General features: G+C 39.4%; 1 protein-coding gene across 19 annotated transcripts in view; it reads left to right on the forward strand.

Annotated features, from left to right (window-relative positions):
- TBC1D5 (TBC1 domain family member 5) overlaps positions 1–22,614 on the forward strand; it is a 247,210-nt gene that overhangs the window by 40,658 nt on the left and 183,938 nt on the right. For 5 of the 19 annotated variants that reach the window (XM_088654076.1, XM_088654084.1, XM_088654083.1 and 2 more), the window contains exon 3: positions 17,591–17,674. The exons of 13 other annotated variants lie outside the window; for them this stretch is intronic. The gene's annotated coding sequence lies outside the window, so the exon portion shown is untranslated. The remainder of the gene's footprint in view (positions 1–17,590; positions 17,675–22,614) is intronic. One more of the 19 variants, XM_088654082.1, reaches the window with a different exon arrangement.

Raw genomic sequence — 22,614 nt, forward strand, 5'->3', positions numbered from 1 at the left:
AAATTGTCTCATCTTACTGCTGCCCCCTGTGCCCCAGCCTGCAGCATTCCATAACAGCAAATCTTCAGTGGGGAGTACAGGCTGGGAAGGCCCCATTGTATTATAGCTGAGTCCCCCCTGCGCTCCTGTGGACTCAGCACAATGCTTCCTGCTCCCATTTTGATTAAAATGTAGTCCTATTGGATTCAACTCATTGTCTTAAGTTAAATAGCAATTTGTGCTAAATTATGATAAACAATGAGATATTTTTGCTTCAGTATCCTGATCCACATTAACACTTGCAATACAAGCTTGTGATCCATTCACCTCCTCTGAAAAGCAAGTTCAAATTAAGAAGAGTAATTTTAGAAGCTTTTTGTAGCATTATGTACATCCCATGTTTCTCTCATCTGTGTTGCTACTCTCTAGCTATTGCTTACCAAATGACCTATACCTCTGTTAGACCACTCAGTGACCCAGGCCCCACTCCTTCTTAAAAGAAGCTATGTTCTCTCATGCTTTGTGGGTAGGAGAGGAGCTGGACCATGTGTGGGGCTGGATCTCACTGACATAGGTAAGTGAGGTGGGCAGGGGACATGGGGCAATAGGCTGGCCCAACCTACTTCATCATCTTCATCCCATTTTTTAAGGCGTTGCAATGGAGTAGCACACCCTCATTCTGCTCTTCACATGTGAAATGTTAAGATGTGACTTTGAATTTAATTTTACTGGGCTGTAAACCATGCAGTCTGAAGATTTTTTTTTATATTCTGCTATAGAAAAGAAATTAGAAAGCTCTTCAGAAAAATGATTTGTAGTTCTGAGATGGGAAACTTCTGAAAAAGGTTAAGAGAATTTATAAGAGCTGTATAGTTAGGAGCAGCTGAGATGTAAATATATAGACGCGCTTCTAAGCAGGTTTCTCAGGCACCTGAGGAATTGTGGCAAATTATTGATTATATTTTGAGATTAATATTTTAAGCATTTTTAGGATCAGAAGCACACAAAAACCTTAATCTTGATCTTTCTGATGTGTGTGCTTCCAAGCTAGCTTTTCGTTACTTGTAATTTAAGATCACAGTTATTAGGTGTATTTCTGCATTTTATATATCGTTCCCAGATGCTACAGTATTAGTTTTTATCACTGCATATTTTATGAAATGTCAGCCTTCTGTTGGCTGTTCACGCAGCATTGTTAGTGATCAAAGCCATAACATAAAGGAGAGGAATCTAAACAGTTGGCTTATCTCTGTCCTTCATTGTGACACAAATACCATAAAATTACTTTACTATAAAAAGACAAGCAAAAGACTAATGCAGCATACTCTGAACACTTTTTCTGTACCTCAGCAAAGCAGGCTCGTTCTTCATTGCTCTTTGACACTGAAATAAATAAACATGTTTGTACCCCAGATTTTTGGGCCAGGAACAGACTCCATATTGTAAACCTTATTTCTTAAAATAAAATGGCTGCAACAACAGTGACATTGACTTTTACAAACGGTGATGAAGGAATGTAGTAGCAAAGTATTGTATATTTTTGGTACAGGCTACATAATCTACCAGATGTTATGTTATAAAACACTTGGGTATCTGAAAATACTGGCAACATAATTTTCTTAGCATAGAAATAAATTGAATTGCAGTGGGCAGCATACATAGGAATATTTCTCCTGCTAAGGGTTCAAAGGAAGAGATTCGCCTGTTTGCAAAGCATAATTTATAATTCTAAAATTTTAGGTTAGCAGATTTCAGAGGTATAAGATAAATTAACATAGAAACTTTTCCTGTATTTCATGTCCTTAGAGCAGATGAAAACAGGAAGTTTATTCCTTCAGTTATCTTTTACTGACATTTATCTGTAAAGGTTATTTTAAACAAATGTTTAATGTCGCTTTCGTAGCTAAAAATGATATAGTACAGTTAATGTTAAATCAATATATTTTATTTTAAGAGCTATATATTAAGCTTTAAGTTAACTGTTGCTATTATAACACAAATAACTAACATCTACATCTCCAGCCTGATTATTTAAAGTGCATTGGTAAAATTATTGTCAAATTACTTTTAGAAGTACCGTAAGAATAAGATTGGAGGGAGCTAATCTAGAATATTGTATAAAAGAAGTTTTAACCTAATAGTCTCCTTACCCAGGGCACAATGAAACTATTGAGTACAGGAGCGTCATGAGCCCAGAGTCTAGTAGCAACCAAGACTGCAGAGTCACCAGTTTAGGACCCGAACCAGATTCTTCAATTTGAGCCTGATGATGGTGACCATAGGTCCACCAAACTTGAGGCTGATGGGCAGGAGCCCGCTACATCAGATTCTACATTAGCAGGGGCTCTAGAAGCACAGCCAGGACCCTCACAGGCACCTTTTCCTGGGCCCAAGGAACCGGGCGCCATAGCTGCCAAGTTCTCCCTTTTTTTAAGGGAAATTCCTTTATGCTGAATAGGCTTCCTCGTGAGAAAAGGGAAAACTTGGCAGCTATGCCGGGCGCCTTCTACATTTCTGAAGGCCAGAGAGTACAGAAGTTCCCATCTGCAGGCCAGAGGTTTGGCCCTGGAACCAAGAGACTTCTGTTTGTGGCAGGAAGGTGAACAGGGGAAGGGGGCGGGGAGAGGAATCAATCCAACACCTACAGCTACCACCTCTCTCCTTCTAGCCTTGCTCCTTGTTTTTATGGAGGGAGGGAAGATGTATCTGGGAGGAAAGGAACTGGGGAGAGAAAGGGGGCCAATCACAGTGGTTCTGGGCAGGGAGAGGTATGGTATGGGAGGTGAGGCAAACTAGGTAAGGGGCCCACAGCACAGGCAGTGACTGTGCCATGTGCAAGCCCCCCCCCCAAATCTAATTACCAGTCAGTTGCCTGTCTGCCCTTCTTGGGCAAGATTTTTAAGCGAATGGTCATGGACCAGATCTAGGCACTCTCGGAGGAAACTGATTTCCTAGATCCATTTCAGTTGGGGTTTGGGCACAGGAACTGCTTTGATTGCCCTGCATAATGACCTCTTTTGGGGAAAAGGTAGGGGAAATGTGTCCATGTCAATTTTCCTTGACCTCTCAGCTGTTTTCAGTACCATTGACCATTGTATCCTTCTGGAGCAGCTGCCCAAGTTAGGGGTAGGTAGCACTGCTTTGTGGTTGTTCTGGTCCCGTTTGGATGGTCGTTTCCAGGGGATGATGCTTTGGGAGTGCTCTTCATTGCATTTCTCCACTGCCTTTCTGCCAAGGCACCCAAAGAGATTTACATTTTTAAAGTCCTAAGATAAATGATATAACATGTAAAACTGGAGAGTAGGGGGAGACCGGAGCAGGCCTGGATGTTGTCTATGCCTGGCAAAATTAGATGTAAGTGCCCTGCAGTGATATGTACAAGGGCATTGTTATCCCCACACACTCATGTTCAGTTAACAAGAGACTGCTGAAAGCATAAGTACCCTACTTTCCTCTGGATTTAATGATTGAGCCTTAAAGATGAAGGGGCACTGTGCACGAGGTATAATACCATTGCAGAATCCAGAAAAGCCTGCCAGCCCTTATTAATCAAGTCAAAGACAATTTGGTTTTGCCTTGGACTGCCTCTCCATATTCTTTTGTACGTTTTTGCACACAAAACATAATTGCTCTGAAATTCTATTGATTCCTTGAATGCCCCGTCCCCTCCTGAGTTCTACCCACATTTTACAAGTAAATCTTCCCTTCCCTACCTTTTGATGTTTGTGATTGATGCTCACCTGCATTCCCTTAAACTACTGCCCCTTTCCAGTTTGCAAGCATGACAGTGCAAGTAGATAAATAGGTACCACTCCAGCAGGAAGGTAAACGGCGTTTCCGTGCGCTGCTCTGGTTTCGCCAGATGACTTGGAAAAACTGTCTGCAGACAAACATCGGCTCCCTCGGCCAGTAAAGCGAGATGAGTGCTGCAACCCCAGAGTCATTCACGACTGGACTTAACTGTCATGGGTCCTTTACCTTTACCTTTTTAGCTAATGATATACTTCTTTCTTAAAAATCTATTTCCTGACCTTTTTTCTGAGTCCCACTGCAATGTTACCATTGTCTCCACAGTCTCTTAAGTCAAAAGCTACACACACACACACACACACACACACACACACACACACACACACACCGTCTCTCTCTTACCCTGGGCCCTTGACAGGCACTTTGTCAGTAGTTGCACTGAACTCTCACAAAGCCCTAAACCTTTGCTAGTTTTCTTTTGGAATACTGTTGAATGCTTGACCCCTTTCTCACTGAGCAGCAGGTTTCTTGAACATATATCGCTTCTCAAAATAGTATAGTACATTGTCTATTCCTTGAAATGTATGTCTATTCCTTGAAATGATAGGATATGGAATACCTTGTTCATAACAGTTTTCCAAAACAGGGCAGTCAAACCCATTTGAATGCTGAGCTGGAGCAATGTTGTTTACTAGTTCCTCGTTCTCCCCTGAATATAGTGAATCTTATGTCAATCAAATGTGAAGAAATATAGCTTGTTATTTAAGAAAAATACTAAATATATGAGAGAGAACAGTGACATTCTGTTGCTAATAAAGCCAGAAAATTATCTGATTTACAAGAACATAACTAATATTTAAAACCTGTAGGGTCAGTGATAACTGTACTTCTGCTAATAGATTTCAAATAGAAAAGGTTTGTATCAGGCCATGCAAACACATGTTCTAAGCTAGGTTTAAGCTGTTTCCTGATTCTAACAGCTTATATGCAATTTAGAAATGCAAGCCAAACATGCTTTATTTTTGTTGGAAATTAAATATACTTAACACCATTATAGCACACTATTACTTGGAACACAACTTTTAAACAATAACTCACTGCTAAAGATTATTATCCTTTTAATCTTTTATTCTGAGTTTTCTCTTTTCATTGCAACTATTTTATGCTAATGCCCATATTACTCACAATAGGCACTGCTCATGGTATTGGCATTATGAAGAAAGTTAAGATGAACTATGTTTTTTTAAAAAAATGGTGGTTATCTATAATGGATTTTTTCTGTTGTCATACCTGGCCTCTTCCTGTGCTGGGTAGAGTACTCTATAATGATATGAGCTGTTTACCTGATAATGATGATGATACTTTTTATGTGGAGCATTTCATGTTTTCAAAGCATTTTGCATACTTTATCACAATAATCCTTGCAATAGCCCCATAATGTAGGTCAGTATTACTGTCTCTATATTGAATTTGTGTATGTATGTGTGTGAGAGAGAAAATAGTGGATTACCTGGTGCCATATGCTGGGTGTCTCCAGACGATCACTATTTAAGGCTGGCATTAAAGCACATACCAGAACTTTAAGTTTAAAGTGCTCTTGTCACCCTAGTGCAACATAATTGCTTTAAAACAAAAGCAAAATTGCTTTAAACCAATGAAATGAAACAAAATGAAAATGAATTTTCCTAGAACACTTAGAAAGCTATTTAAACTAAACTCAGGTAAATGTCCAAGGATAAATGTTGGCCATAAATTGAAATTACCTGTTTTGAGACAATTTACTAAAATGTAACTGAAGCTGCTACCTCGTTTTCTGTTGCTTTTCCAGGTCCTCACAATCATCCTCCACTGGAGAATGTTACGATCATGGCAAAGGGAAGATCAACAAGTTGGTTTTCCAGGGAAAACCTCCTTGTCTTCTTATGAAATTGTATTTCAGAAAAGCGAGTGGAGTAGGATGGAAACTTCTATATCTTTTGTTATATTATGAAGCATTCCAACTTTGCCAGTTATCTTTTATGGTAATGAGGGTGAAGAAGTCCTGGGTACATTTAGAGGAGCAAGAGTTGCTGGATGAATGATGAAGAATTTCCATTTCATGGAAGAGGGCCATAGCTCATATGTAGAGCATCTGCTTTGTATGCAGAAGGTCTCAGGTTAAATCACTGGCATCTCCAGGTGGGGCTGGTAGAGTTTACTCTCTGAAACCCTGGAGATCCACTTCCAGTCAGTGCAGGCAGTATTGAACAAGATGGACCAGTGGCCTGACTTGGTATAAGGCATCTTCTAAAGAGATCTTCTGGAGGAGTCCACTAAGTTTATAGCCAATGTAAGATTTGAACTAGGAATATCTAGGGTTCATAAGACACCTAAGTTGTAGGCTTTCGTATTTAGGAGACTAAAAGACAGCACAGCAATTACAGAGTTAGTAAAAATCCCTACATCTTATGGCAGTGCAGAAAAACCTACTAAACTTTGTGAGGCATGAGTTTTGGACATTAAGTCTGCACATTCCTCTTGGTTCATAATTCCTTGCATTGGATACTGTTCAATATATTAATTACTATTACCGTACATTCCGAAATCGCTTGTGCACACTCTTATTTAGGATATACATTAGGTACTATTGATATTTTTGGCATATTCCTTCCACTGTTCCAGCTGACATTAACTACATTTCTACAGGAATGTTTTGTTTCTTGCACATCTAAGGATGTTTCAAGTTAAATATCAGAGCCTGCCTATTTTTAGTACAGACTTTTTTTCTTTAAAGGTGGTGGTGGTGGGGAATCAGTAGCAAAAGAAGTGGCCTGAGCATTTATGCGTTAAATATTTATGTTAATTAGAAAAAATATGAAAACAGATGTTACATAAATTATTCCAGTCCCTTGGTAACAGTAACTTATAACTGACAATAACTTTTATATGTATATGTTGTTGATGTTGGGGTGTGTGTGTATGAGCATATATATATAGAGAGAGAGAGCAGCAGCAGCTATATTATACTGTTGCAGAAGAACAAAGAGTCCTGCAGTATCTTAAAGGCTGTAAGCTTTTGTGGTCTCCTTGCTATAAGAGACTGGTTCAGAGTCCCATCAGTGTTTGGAAGGAACCCTTCTCTTTTCAGAAAGGCATGACTGAAGCCAACCATCCAAATTCACAAACTAGTCAGAACTTTCTAATGGACCTGTACAGTAGACTGCAAATATGACATCTGAACTCAATTGCAGGCCTAGGCATCGTGTTCCTCAGACCCTGACACCAGACAAATAAGAGACTACCAAGACTGGTTTGGATCGAAATAGGCCACAACTTTATTGAATACAGATGAAAGAGGTTTGGCTTGGGCATGGGGCAATTGAAATACTTCCTGCCCACGCACCGGAAGTGACGTGTAGGCCAGTCCAAGTGGGGAGGCCTAGTACTTACATCAAATAGGGTGACCCCTGAAGGGACCGCCATCTGGGGGAGTGTCTTCGGCCCTGGCCCCGCCTGGGCATGCAGACATGACCACCCAGATCCCTTTAACGAAATACCCTAGCGTTTGGAGGGGTAGGCGGAGATTACAACCTCCCCTCCATCTAAGACAAAGGATTGCCCCAATGCCCAACCCAGTTGTGACTATTGCTATGAGGTAGGCAAAACCACTGGGTTGGAGCCCATTTGCCTGGTGGACAAATTCCTACCTGGCCCCATAAAATGGCAACCGCCGTAGCCACAGGAAATTCCGGACCTTGACTATTAACTTGAACCAACTGTGGGTGGGTGGGGAACCTGACAAGGGTAAGGCCCTAGGTGAGGGCTGTTTAAATGGCTAGGAAGCAGACTTGAGACTTAGAATAATAGAATAATTTCTACTGATCAGTTACATAGAATAGAATAATTTATTGGCCAAGTATCAACCATACTTGGAATTTTGCTTCAACTACATTGCAATGTAAAGAAAATAAAAAAGTACCTCATACAACCACTATTCCCCTCACAATATAACAGCACAGCGTATATACCATGGCGTATATACCACCATACCACCTGACCTCCCTTCCACCCATAACTACAGATTCAACAATTTGTGGTGAAAGACATTAATGTTGTGGGTAATATCAGTATAAGGTTGGGGAAGAAGAGAAGGGAGGAGGGGTGGTGAAGCTTACATTCTTTTGCTTAGTGTATGTCTGAGGTTTTGTATCAGCGCCACTTGGGTAGGTTCCCTTTCTATTCATTTATTGTGTTTCGTTGGCATTGAGAGAGGTTGGGGGGGGCAGGGTGTGGTTGCTTGTCTTTAGTTGGCTGCAGTGAAGTTTATTTGGGAGGGGGAATTGTTGGGTCAAATGAGCCATATTGATTTGTGTGCTGTCAGTGGGTTTTGGTTATTGTCTTGTTGGGCTATGTAATAAAGGGGAGCAATACCGGGGTGAGGGAATCCTCTGTTATTTATACCCGTGTCAGTTTCAGTCTGTTGGTTAGCTTTTTTCACTGGAGGACCCGGTGGTGATGATGGCTAGGAGCATCTTTTACCAACTTCAGCTTATATGTCATTTATTCCTAAACAAGGATAGCTTTCCCACTATATCTCATGGATTGGTAACCTCCAGATTGGACTGTTAAAGTAAATTCTGTGTGGGGCTGCCCTTAAGACTGGTCCATAAGCAGCAGCTAGTGCAAATTGCAGTGACTAGGTTGTTGTGTGGGCATTCTGCCATTCTCCAGAACATTAAAGGACAGTTCGGAGGATATACAAACATAATACAATTAAAAGTAATAAAATACCCACCTATAACCCCCAAACCACTCTCACATGACTCTTAAAAGAGCTCACTGGCTCTTTGAAGTGCTAGATTTAAGATTTTAGTTCTGTCCCAAGCAATGCGAGATCAGGATATTGGAGATCGTGCCTTCTTCCATATTGATCTACCTGGTCAATAAGCACCTGATGAACACCATGTTGCTATGCTACAACCTACAAATATTTGTCCTCATGGCAAAAAAGGGGGTAGGGGCCATTTCAGTTGTCTTACTGTTTCTGTGGAATTCTGAACTAAGGCAATTATTAACACCGTCATTGTTTTGGAATAGCAAGCAGTTTTTTTGCTTGCCAAAACCTCATCTATTTTCACAGGCTTTGCTGTCCATTAGTACCAGTTCATTGTTAATTCTATGTCTGCCCTAGCCTATTGGTAGCTGTTGTAATGTAATTTTAATGCATCTTTACTGTATACCACTTAGTGATTTTAAATGATTTCAAGTGTCCTGAAACTTACCTTGGTTTCCTTCTAGTGAAGGTCACTGAAGATGGTGGTGTCTATGTGATGCATGGTTCTATTTGCACGCTTATACAGGTTGAGTGTTAGATGGAAGGGCCCATAGTATTAACATTCCAAACAGATCTTGTGTCCTGCTTAGGTTTCAGCACACAGAGCAGATGTGGCCTCTGAGTCTTCCAGTCCAGGTTCTACACGAGACTGCTATAAGTTTGTAGTTTGTTACACTCACCATGACATCACCTACCACCAGCAAAGGGTGGGAAGGCCTTTTCCCCATGCAAAGAGATACTTAACAAACCTGGCTAGGGTCCTTACCTTAACAGAGAGCCTTGATTGAAAACTTTAGCAGCCTCTTTTTTTCTACAGAATCTTACCTTACAGATATAAAACCACAGGCTTGGAGTGGAATTCAAGGCTGACATATAGACTAACCCCCAGCCCTATGACAATATACTGTACTTATATTGCCCATTTTCTATAGCGCAATGTATGGTCCAATGTATCTATATAAAGTGTGGTATATAAATAAATTACGAATGACTATGACTTTCTCCCTGCTATACCCCTCCTTTCTCCTATCTTAATTAGTTATTCCATCTCTCTCCTTCCCCAACAAACAGTAGCAGACAGTCTGGTGGGGCTTCACCACTTAACTGACTTGTATCAGGCTGAGGGATGCAGAGCCAGTCCAGTATTTCTGCTGGTGCGTTTGCACTCCACTGACCTTATCTTGATGTGCTGCAGTTACTCAGTAAGACAGAGGTCAGTTGAGCAGGGTAACCTTACCATGCCTCCCACTGGTGCTAATAAGCCATTTTCCACATGCATAAAAAACTGTAAAACATTGAACATCTCTAAGAAACTTAAGTGCAAAATTGGACAAATATAACAGGCCCCGGTTTTCTCCTCCCACACCCATTTCTCTCTTTTTGCACCTGCTCATTCTACCAGTACCCCGTTTCATCAAGATATCATAGGTCTCTCCAGTCTTCTCAGTCAGTTCTCTACAAATGCTGTCAGCTGACATTTTGAACCATAAGCAAATGTGATTAAATACACCATTTGCTATTTCAGTTCACCTTTTTAATATTTGGAAACAGTAACTGTTTTTGTTTTCATAAGTGTGAAAAATATGCTTTCTGCTATTTCTGAAATAGATTTGATTTTTCGCTTTTAGTATCAATAGCAGAAAGCTTGTGCTTTCTGGTTTCAGGATAATTGATACTTGTAAAAAGAACAAAGAAAAAGAAAAGTAGAAATGACACAATTTCAGCTGCACTAGCATTTGTTTATGCTGGTACTGGAAACTGTATTCTGCCCCTACCCTTTTACTATTATTTTGGGTCTATTAAGCTGGGTTTCGGGCCTTTGTTGGTATAAAGCTTTATTTTAGAGGAACATTTTTTCAAGGTATATGTTCCAATATTGAAATACCTATTTTTAATATTTGATTTGATAATGCAATCCCCATTGTTTAGTGGGAGATTTAAAGAGAATTTTGTGCTTGTAGGGTTCTAAAGCCTTGACATGGTTTTAATCTGATAACGAATGGCTTTAAGTTCATGTTCGTTCAGTTGTTGGCAGCAAATCTAAACCTCTGTTTTTTTGGATTTATGAGGATAAATCCTGCTTTGGCAATCTTGTAGATCCTCAAGAGAATAGTTAAACAGTGATTAATCATTGTTTCTTCACTGAGTGTGCAGAAAAGAATGGAAAAGCTGCATTTCACACTTCTGAAGCAATTAATCCCCATGATCTTAGCCAGGTTTGTCTTGAAGATAAGTCGGGATACAAAACTGTACCTAATTTATCAATGTATGCATGCCATAAAGTATAAAACACACAATTTATTTCATATCATTTATAGTCAAATGTTAAAAAAAGTGACTTTGCCATATCCAAGAGTGTTTCTTACATTACCTTCATATAAACTAAGTACCAGAGATTACAATGGGATTCCTGTTTATTGTGCACATCTGGTGCAGTCACTATGCATTTTCTCATTCACTTGCTGGCATTTTTAGTGATTGTGGCATAAATCACCTTGCTAATCAGAAACATAAGTGACGGGAAGTCATCTCCTTTTTTTGAACAATGGGGAAAAACATATGGCTTCTTAGACAGGACTTGGCTGTTATAGTATTTATGTGGCATTATATTCTGTATTTAGAATTTCATATTAATTGCAATGGTTTGATTGAAGGCGCAGAATGCCCTAGGTTTATGGTCAAAGTGTTGCTTTTACACAACGCACACGGCATGCCACATGCTTAACATTTTATACCATTCAAAACACAAAAATACATCAAGCTATATACCATGTATTTTTAATTCCATGTGGATGCTTCCAAGTATGTTTTAATTGGTGTTGTTGCAAATGAGATACCATGTGGTAGAAGGCAGTTGCGGTTCATATTGTCTGTAGTGTGAAGAATTTGATGTTATCCCAATTGCAAAAAGTCAAGAGTTTATGTTCTAATGACTTGATCCTGCTAAATGAACCAAGCTTGAATGCATTTGAATAGACTGGTGCTCACTGGGTTGATCCCCATGGCTGGGAAAGTTAGGAATGATTGATACTGAAACATTGACATGTTTAAAAGCCGCTGAGTTTATCCAAAAATGTATACGCAAGGTGTCAATATTCCCAAGATCTTTTTCTTTTTGATATGGGGGCGGGTCTTAGTGACACTTCTACACATAGAAGTCTCTCTCTCACACACACACCCAAAATTAATTTTGCTGGGCTATTTATGTTGTGGGGTGTAATTATATATTGTGAAGAAATTATATTTTAATATAACGGCGATAGGTGTTTCATGTTTTGAACTATGGCTCAGTACTTCAGTTTGACATGAAACATGAGGTAAACTTTAATAGGCATTGGACCTCTGCAAAAAGGTTGCAATGTATGGGGCCTTACAATTGTGAAAGTAGGTTATCAATTCTATTCACATTGATCAGGGCCTTAAAAAGGACTAAACTTATTGGTGGTGAAGTTTACATAACAACTGTGAATTCCATATTATTTCGTAACTATGCTATGTTTAAATAAGCCATAACTTCTGAAGTTCCAACATTTTAGTATACATCAGAATATTATCCTGAAATCTTTAATTTAATCCTGTTTTTGCTCGTATAAATTAATTCTGTTCTTGCATATATTAATAATAAAGGTCTTCTTGGTTGTGTTTAAGCTCTGTTTCACTTGGGGGTCTATCTCATGCCTATGCTATGTTAACTAGCCTACCATAAAAAGAGGCAAAATTAAGGGAGGCTTTTTTAAAAAAAGGTTTGTTTGTTTGTTTGTTTCATAAAATTTATACATGGTGGCAGCAGTTTATTAGTAGAGTTAAAGAAAAATCTAATTTTCTATATAATCCACAAATGAAAGAGAAAAACCTAGCTGCATATGCTTCAGCCTGGAAATATGTGTTAAGGAGCTGCCTGGAATGCAACCTAAGCCTGTGATTTTAAAAAATGTCATGTTATAGGGAGAAGAGACGGGAGATGTCATTATAACAGTATTTATTTTCACTCATTTAACCAGCAAATACTGGTAAACTTGTTGTTTAGAAACATATGACAAAACAAACAAACAAACAAAACACCTTTCAATTTAACTACATATTTATTGGGTCCATTGAGTTAGTTGCAAAAACAGAAAAGAAAGAAATTAGGTTTTAGTGAAACTGCCAGTTTTTGATCAATAAATTAAATTCAGAGTACCTTTATTGGAAGGGACGTGGGTGGCACTGTGGGTTAAACCACAGAGCCTAGGGCTTGCCGATCAAAAGGTCAGCAGTTCAAATCCCCGCAACGGGGTGAGCTCCCATTGCTTGGTCCCAGCTCCTGCCCACCTAGCAGTTCGAAAGCACGTCAAACTGCAAGTAGATAAATACAGCGGGAAGGTAAATGGCGTTTCCTTGTGCTGCTCTGGTTCGCCAGGAGTGACTTTGTCACGCTGGCCACATGACCCCGAAGCTGTACGCTGGCTCCCTCGGCCAATAACGCGAGATGAGCACCGCAACCCCAGAGTCGGTCATGACTGGATCTAATGCTCAAGGGTCCCTTTACCTTTACCTTTTACCTTTATTGGAACCAACCAAAGAGTCACAAAAGTGTGGTAAGCTTTCAAATTCTCAATAACTCTTTGTATTGCAAGAAGTTACACAAAGTAGGGAGGGAAGGGGACATCTTGTCTCATGAAGAGTTCTGGAGGGTAGCTTGTCATACTTTTGTGGCATTTTTGATAATTTGGTTGATCCCAATAAAGATAATACAGCCCAGCTATGGATTTTGGAATTTTGTCTTATGGACCAACATAGTTACATTTTGTTTAAGCAATGTTAGCTTTACTTTAGGCAAAAAATACCTCACTAACTGCTGAAATTAGGAAGAAACTAATATTTTATCACCAACAGAACTATATAGCTCAGTGGGAGCTCAATGTTGTCAAACAATCAGGACAAAGCAACCAAGCGAGTTAAGTTTTTTTAAAAAAATTATTACAGCCTAATATCTCAATAAAATGTCAAGTCATCTAGCTCAATATGTCATTTTTTATGATGCCAAATGATTGTGGTAAACAGTGGCAAAATGTCAGTTACAGTTTTTAAGAGCTTTGCAGCTTTAAACTCTTAGAATCCATCTCCTAACACCATGGGATATTGTGACTGAGACTTTATATCAGCCAGCAATAGAAACCAAACGTAATATTACCTTAAAAGTATACTCAGAAGTCAGTCAGGCACACAACAACTTGTGTTGTCACCCCTGTATTTCTATACCACCATATCATAAAATATCAGGGTGTTGTTTTGTGACTCAGTTTACTGTAACTGAATTTCTATACTGGGATAGCCAATGTGGTGCTTTGCAGTTGTTGTCGACTATGGGCCTTTCCACACCTACCTTTTATAGTGGTCTCGTTGCTGTTTGATCCAATGTTTTTAAGAGTGTTGGAGCTGATTATACGCACCTTTGGTCACATGTCACTATTCTTATAGATTCAGTATGGGTTTTCTCCTCTGCCCTAATAGTAAAGGTAAAGGGACCCCTGACCATTAGGTCCAGTCGCGGATGACTCTGGGTTTGCGGTGCTCATCTTGCTTTTTTGGCCAAGGGAGCCGGCGTACTGCTTCCAGGTCATGTGGCCAGCATGACTAAGCCGCGTCTGGTAAACCAGAGCAGCGCACGGAAATGCCGTTTACCTTCCTGCTGGAGTGGTACCTATTTATCTGCTTGTACTTTGACGTGCTTTCGAATTGCTAGGTTGGCAGGAGCAGGGACTGAGCAACGGGAGCTCCCCCCATCACGGGGATTCGAACCGCCGACCTTCTGGTCGGCAAGCCCTAGACTCAGTGGCTACCCACAGCACCACCTAATAGTACGTTGTGCCAAATTAGGCCTGGCCGATATATCAGTGTGTCGCCCAGGACTGGTATGAGGGGCAGACCACGGCAACAGCTTCACTCAGTGGTATATCGCTGGTGAAACTGTTGCCGCTCCAGCACTCAGCATGCTAAGGCAAAACCAAGCGGCATAGGTTTGGTTCCAATTGGCTACTGGTAATAATGGTTCACATTAAGTTGGAGTTTTGGTCCTAGATGGCAGTGAACAACCAGTTAACTGTGCCTGGAATGATAGGATGGGTGTAGAGGTATAGGCTTTGGAGCTAAAATATCATGGGTATTACACTCCAGCTTCTATCCAATAAACAGAGAAACTGAACTGAAAGAGGTACTTTTCAGTGCTAATATTTCTTTTTAGTGCATATATGCAAAATAGGGGAAGCTCTCTTCCTCCTCTCTCTCATAACTGTTGCTTCTTATATAGTACTTAAGAGTCTAATTAGAACTGTAATCTTACATAGCTCCCATACATTTCAGAATTTCCAGTTGTCCTGGGTACAACTAAATGTGATTTACCAGTGTCCCAGTTAAGTTGCATGGAAAATGTGCCACATGCAGGATAAACCTGGATAGAACACTTACCTCTTCTAATAATCTACCACTGTTACTGTGGTTGACAAGTGACAGAGAGGCTTGCGTATCTAAATATAATTTTTTCCTGCCTTCTGTATTTCAGGCACCTTCCTTGGTGACTGATTCTCTTTTTGCCACTTCATTAAGGTCGGATTCAATGTGTCCCTTTGTAAATAATGCATAATAAAAATGTATTTGGAGTGATTTGGGTGAGAACTAGCTGTTGTGTCCGAATTTCGTGTGTATGGTTGTCTGAGTGTTGAGATGTTTTAATTAGCACCTGACCACTTAAGTTCTGGCTTGATTGGAAAAAAGTATGCTTGTTTCTCTGGATATATTTGTGCATATAAATACCTAGGAGCATTGAACTCTGAGGTTTCCATGTAATTTATTTTCAGTGTGTAGTGTAAACTGCTGTGCTGTATATACATTTTATATTTATGTCAGAAAAGGGTTGCAGAGGGGTGCTTTAAAACCACCTTTTCAGCTCTAAATAGCTATTGTGTACATATGGTAAGGTACTGCTGCTTAACAATTAGTAACTGCTTTGATGAAACTAAATTACATGTTTAAGTTCCCATCAGGAAGTCGCTTCACATATCTGTATTAATGTATTCAAGGCTCGAGAAGGAAAGTTAATTTTCCAGCTTAAATATTTAATTCAAGCTTAAAATTTAGTCTGTAATTAGAGTTCCCAAATGGCAGGAACATGGAGTATTTGTCCATTTTAATTAGATTGTTGTTTACCTATTAATTATATATCATATCTTGTCATATAGTTTTGATGGTAACAGATGGTGCTAGGAGTTAGTAAGGGTTTGAACAAAATAAGATTCCACATGATTTATTAAGTTGCACTTTATTAGTATGTGGTCTGCTTTAGTCAGGTTATTCTCCTGAATAAGAACTTTGAAACATTGTACACATGTTGATTATTCTTTTATAGAGTCCAGGAAAATATTATAGTTAGGCTCTGATCCCTACTTTAGAATGTGTTTCATTGGAATCTGTGGCAGTTGCAACTAGGTAAACAACCCACTGAGGTATCAGCTTTTAGAGACAGGGGCATTATTCTTTTCTGAACTTGTGTCTGTATGTGGCAGTGATGCTTATTACTCTTCATACATAAATATGTCTGGATTTAAGATGCCTTGGTTCCCCTGTCTTCTAAAGCTGTAATACAAAAGATGAAAGTATTGGATTTGCATGTGGGAAACTTTGGTTCAAATTTCTTCTCAGCCGTGAAATTTTGCAATATGAAATGTTAAAACGATCTTAGACAATTATTTACTTTCCCAAAGCAGGTTGAGATACTTTTGGCTGCTTTCTTCAGTTTGGGACTGGTCTCAGAGGCCCATGAATCCTTGATTTGCAAGTGTCATTTTGGTGCTTCAGTGATCAGGAAATCTGCAGTGGTTTAAGATTATGGGCTCACAAATTGCACATTTCATGCAAGTTGAAAATTATACTTTGTGAAAAAAGTGGCAAAAAGAAAGCTGTGAGCTACCCCTAAGTGCTTGCTTGTCATCAAATAGAAGATAACAAATATTGTTAAAAGAGCATTTTCTCTCACCATATAGGAGAATGAACTTTCTTCTTTAAGGTAACCATATATTCAGAAATAGGTGTGTGCAGCCAATTTATACTGTTTTTCCCTGCATTGGAGAAAGCCTGCATTTACTTTTTGAAGTTATTTAGGTTCATATTATGTAGATTTTTTTTCTAAATTAGGAAAGAGGCATGAATGAATAATCAGTAGTGATATTAGTGTTTTAAAATATTGACAATTTTTCTCTTGAAGATACGGTCATAGTTTTGTTAGTGAAAATAAACAGATGGCCACACTGAATGCGGTAATTTCAAGACTTGGTTCAGTGGGCGACTCGACAAACAGTTGATCTATAAAATTCTCTTCTTGTTCTGGCACTCATTTTATACATACATTACAGCAACAGATGCTTGATGCTGATACTAGTTCACTTCTCTCTATTCCCTTCTTGAAATATGTAACTTTTGCTATGCACACCTAATGTGCTTACAGTGACTTTTCTCTCTCTTCCTTTTTTAACAATTGCTCCTCTCAGCCACTGCTTTTAATTGTGTTATTGAGCAAATCTATTGACAAGCAAAGAGATATATTTGCAAATATCTTTGAAGGGTTTTTAAGCCAAAATCATTTTGTCACCACCTACATATAAAAAGGTTGGCAGCAATGAAATCATGCTGTTAGATGAACTCTAAAACATTACGTGACTGGCTGTCCAGTATTTTTGTAACTTGTGTGTGCAACAGAAGAATAGAAAAATATTTTATTTGGGTTTAGTGAGCTTTTAAGTTGTGAGAAAGAACAGGTATTAAAATGGTCTGGTCCCACAACCTTCATCCGGAGCATTAATGATAATAAGCATTATGTCTGATCTTCTTTGATATACTTAATAGTGTTGTTCCTTTTCAGGGAGACCTCTTTCATTTTTCAAAGAGTGCATATTTTGTTTGGTTCAATTTTCTACTAAGTGGCAAGTTAAATAATGCACAATTCACATAAATTGTTTGCAGCCAAACTTTGCTGAGAGAGGCAACTTGATGACATTGTTTTAAATTTTCACTTAGCAGTTAAGAGTGTGAACATCATTGACAGGACACTGGTATTTGGCAGTCATTCATTTGTGTGCAAGTGGAGGCCTGCAAGAACTGGTAAGAACTCCGTTCTCTTGCGTTATTTTCATACACCCCAGAGATTTGCATCATTCATATATACCTCACACACCATTGACACATGAATGCACCATTTACCCACTCAAGATTACAGATGTTCAGCATTCTGATAGTGCTGCCTCTATCACATCAGATATCAAAATAATTACAGTATTGTACCCAAGTATATGGGTAGGGTCAGGTGTGGGATCTGGCAGCTATAGAGACAGATACAGGGAAATGACCTGACAGGTAATGGTGAATTGTGAGATGGGGACAACACAATTTAAGGCTGGAGGGGAAAGTATGCATAGCAATAATTCCAGAAAACAAAAGTAGGCAGTTGAAGGCAAGCCAAATTCTACAAGGATAGTCAAGCACACAATATGCTAACATCCACAGTCTCATTTAGTAGCAGACACATACTTAGGGATTGATGAAACTGCCCCCCTGGGGGCCCAGGCCCAAGGGTGTGTGCAAAAATCAGACTCTGGAATGTATGGTGTATATGTGTGTGGTGACACACCGCTGTCGTGGCGAGATCAAATGTGGGAGAAGCTTCCTGTTCTTTTCGCACCACAGTAAAAGTTGGGGCATTGCCGATACAACTCCTTGCTAAGGGCACAAGGGACCCTATGAATGCCTTTGTTTAGAAGTTGAGGGTTTATGCCATATAAAGGCCATTCTCAAAAACGTGTCCCAGCAAAAGGCCATTCTGGAAAACATGTGTCCCAGCAACAGGCGCCTTGTCTAAGTCCCCTCAGTTCCTTTGTCTTTGGTTTGCCCCTTCATGTGAGAAATGAATATGGCCTGGGGAATAACCCCACCCTTTATTCCAATTTAGTTCCAGAATTGACTTGGGTGAGGGGGCATCACTGAGGGGGGGGGGAAACAGATTTTTCTCATGAATATGAGATACCTGTGGTAGAACAAAATCTGGTTTTCTGGGGCATAAACTTTACCACCCACAGCACAGCCCATTCTGTTCTGGGTAATTTATAAAGTATTGGCATTTTATCAGCCATCACAATTTTTTGAGTATCCTGAGACACCACAGCAACTCAGTCAAACACTGTCTTTGTGGCTCATTTTAATTATTGAAGTATTACAGCAAGTAGCTCAAATGTTGGTCTTTAAGCTTTTTCTTGTGAGTTTTTGCAAGTTATTTAAACCTCCCTCCCTCCCTTCCTTCCATCCTTCTTCAACACTTCAGTCATGGAGTAATGAGTCTGGTTGCACATTTATATATTTATTTATTTAATTGCCTTTATTAATCGATTTGTCTTAAAGATCACAAAGCAGTTTAACAATAACAACATAGATAAAATAATTTGCAAACTTATGCAAAAACTGACCTTTAGTTCACTGTCATATGGATTTCACACATGCATTAAAAGATAGCTAGAGCTTCAAAAAATAGAAGTTGCTGTTAAATGAGTGCTTACATACACAGTACATGTAAAATTATATCTATCAAAGCAGGTACTATTAGTTCATGTAATGAAATAAATTTGTGTGGTTTTTAAGATCACAGGTGTCAACAGTGTCCATGCCATTCATGTCAATTGAATTACTACTAAAAATTTCAAGCTGATAAAATGTCAGCATTCCTTTCACAGGGAAGTTCCACTTTTTCTCAAAAGTAAGAGAGCTCTGGTATATCTTCGGTATGATGTCAGTGAACAGGAACAGGAAGTCCTTATGGGAAGGTAAAGGTAAAGGTACCCCTGACTATTAAGTCCAGTCCCGTCATGGACGACTCTGGGGTTGCGGCGCTCATCTCGCTTTACTGGCCGAGGGAGCCGGTGTACAGCTTCGGGGTCATGTGGCCAGCATGACTAAGCCGCTTCTGGTGAACCAGACCAGCGCATGGAAATGCTGTTTACCTTCCTGCCGGAGCGGTACCTATTTATCTACTTGCACTTTGACGTGCTTTCGAACTGCTAGGTTGGCAGGAGCTGGGACCGAACAATGAGAGCTCACCCCATCACAGGGATTCAAACTGCCGACCTTCTGATCAGCAAGCCCTAGGCTCTGTGGTTTAGACCGCAGCGTCACCCGCGTCCCTTATGGGAAGGTACTCCTGTTCAAAAGGCATTTTCCTCTTGAAACACCCCTACAGGAGCATAGGGGATTACCTTAAACTGAGCCAGATAAATTCCATCTAGCTAAATATTGTTCACACTGACTGATGTGCTCCATGATTTCAGCTGTGGCTCTAGTCTTTTCCAGTGCTCCCAGGAGATGCTGGGAAGTGAACCTGGGGCTTTCTGCATGGAAAGCAGATGCTCTGCCACTAAACTATGACTCTTCACTCTTATGTTCAGAAATATATATATAAAGCTTCTGGCTTTTCTTTGTGTGAATGCAAGGAACCATCACCCATTGCCATGCTGTGGGTCTCCTCTAACAGGAATACATGAATGCACTTGAGAATGATTCTGCAAGCATCCATCCGGTCCCTCAAATGCAACACCAACTCACTCATAATAAACCAGAGCAAAAATAATTGATAATTTACAGTTGCTGTTTAGGCTGTTGGTTATCATTATAATTTAATAATCCTAATCTTGGGACTTCCAGATACTCAGATAAATTTTGACTGTAGATTTAATCTTGGCAGAATTTTTTTTTTCTCCTCATATTCACTACATAGTTATTTGTTGTCTATGAATGTAGACTTGTTATTAATTTATTCTGTTTAAGATTCCTACTAACAGAAAAATCACAAATTTTTGCAGTTCGGCTTTTTGTTTTTTAAGTTGGCTCTTAGGAAGATGATTTTGACTTTTAGAATCTATGTTTTAGTCCGATGCTACTGATACAGTAATAGGGTAAGATTATGACCTGCATCAGATGCTAGACAACTCAAACTCCAATAATAACAATTATTTTATGTTGATAATGTTGTTTTATACCAACATTATAATGATGTTTTATACCAACATCAAATCATGGGTATCATTGAAATTATAGATACTTTGTTAAGATAAAGAATGAGTCATGGCCCACAGAGTGATGTAACTGTTCGGTGTGCTTGAAATTCACATGATAAGATCATTAAAACAGCAGCTACAATCCATATCGTCTGTGCACACAGGTCAGTATGTTTGGAAGAGAGCAGCTGGAAAGAGGTGTGTTGATATACTGATATATAGAGGATATATAGTATATCTGCATACAGAGGCAACTAAGTACTGTGTCGCTTCCTATTTTGCCTTTTTTCCATTGATAGACAAGTTAAAAATAGATGGTGAGGGGCAGGACACAGCCCTGCATCGTCAGTATAAGGTGACCTGAGTAAGCACTCTCTGCGTACACATGTACACAGCAAGTACTTGAGAAGTGCATTCTTGGCACATAATGTATTAAAGCCGTTGCAGCACACTGCACTTCAAATTAATGAATATTGTGGACATGAATGACTTGAGGATGCCATTGTGTGTACAGCACCCCAAAAATATAGCTAGGAGTGCTTTTTCCCAACCTAGACTACCTGTACTCGAGAAGACTATCCTAGAGAAGTCTGATCTAGCCATGGTCATTAATGCATTAGTAACCACCAGACTGTACTGTTTTAATAAGATCTATGTAGGATGGATTTTACTTTCTTGGGTTCCATGATCACTGCAGATGGTGACAGTGGTCACGAAATTAAAAGATGCCTGCTTCTTGGGAGGAAAGCAATGACAAACCTAGACAGCATCTTAAAAAGCAGAGACATCACCTTGCCGGCAAAGGTCCGTATAGTTAAAGCTATGGTTTTCCCAGTAGTGATGTATGGAAGTGAGAGCTGGACCATAAAGAAGGCTGATTGACAGAGGACGAGATGGTTGGACAGTGTTCTCGAAGCTACGAACATGAGTTTGACCATGAGTTTGACCATAGCCTGGCGTGCTATGGTCCATGGGGTCATGAAGAGTCAGACACGACTAAACGACTAAACAACAACAACAACAATAGAAAAGAAATTAGAAAGCTCTTCAGAAAAATTATTTGTAGTTCTGAGATGGGAAAGTTCTGAAAAAGGTTAAGGGAATTTATAAGAGCTGTATAGTTAGGAGCAGCTGAGATGTAAATATATAGACACGCTTCTAAGCAGGTTTCTCAGGCACCTTCAGTTGGTTTGGCTGGACAGATCATGGTACTCCTCTCTGCATTTCCAGGGCCTATTCAAGTGCTAGCTTTTACCTTTAAAGTTTTAAACTCCCCCCCCCCAAAAGGACTACGATCGATCTCCTATACATGTCTCCTTCCATAAATTAATCAATGTGTTCCATGGTCTCCTGCTGTTAGACATAGACATTTGCGAGATGATACAAAGGGCATTTCTTTTTGTATCTCTTTTCAGTTTGGGCACCATGGAAGGCCCTTCCTAGAAAGTCTGCATGGCTTCATTGAGTTCTTTTTGGTTTTTCAAGAACACTTTGCATTTAAAGGAAGGCTTTGGGAGAGACTGATGACTGTTGAAATCGATTTCTGTTTTGACTTGATTCTACCTTTTATTCTTGATTGCTGTGATTTGAATGGTTTTGAGGTTCCTGCCTTTGATTGTGTTTTTTGTAAGCCACCTTGAGGTGGTTTATTAAAGAATAAAGATTTTTTAAAAATAAATAAACTATATAAAGTGACTCCAGATAGACTGCCCCCTCTATTAATAAGCTTTAATTACAGGTACCAAGTAGAACATTATGTAAGGAACTAGGTCTCAAATGCATGTAAAATGTAAACCACCAAGCTTTTCTTTTGAAGAACTTGGTTTAACAACAGACTATTGGTAATTTTTAACTGACTTTTTTTCTTGCCCACTCTCCACTTATCTTAGTGCCACTTCCAAAGCACGCTGGACTACTTGGAGGCATCTAAGCTGCCAGTCTGTTTAACACAGTGTTCTACTGCTGTCACTATTGTTGTCCTTGCTGTAACATGTCCTGAATTAT

This window comes from Zootoca vivipara, chromosome 11 (genome assembly GCF_965207765.1).
Source record: "Zootoca vivipara chromosome 11, rZooViv2.hap1.1, whole genome shotgun sequence".
Classification (NCBI taxonomy): Eukaryota; Metazoa; Chordata; class Lepidosauria; order Squamata; family Lacertidae; genus Zootoca; species Zootoca vivipara.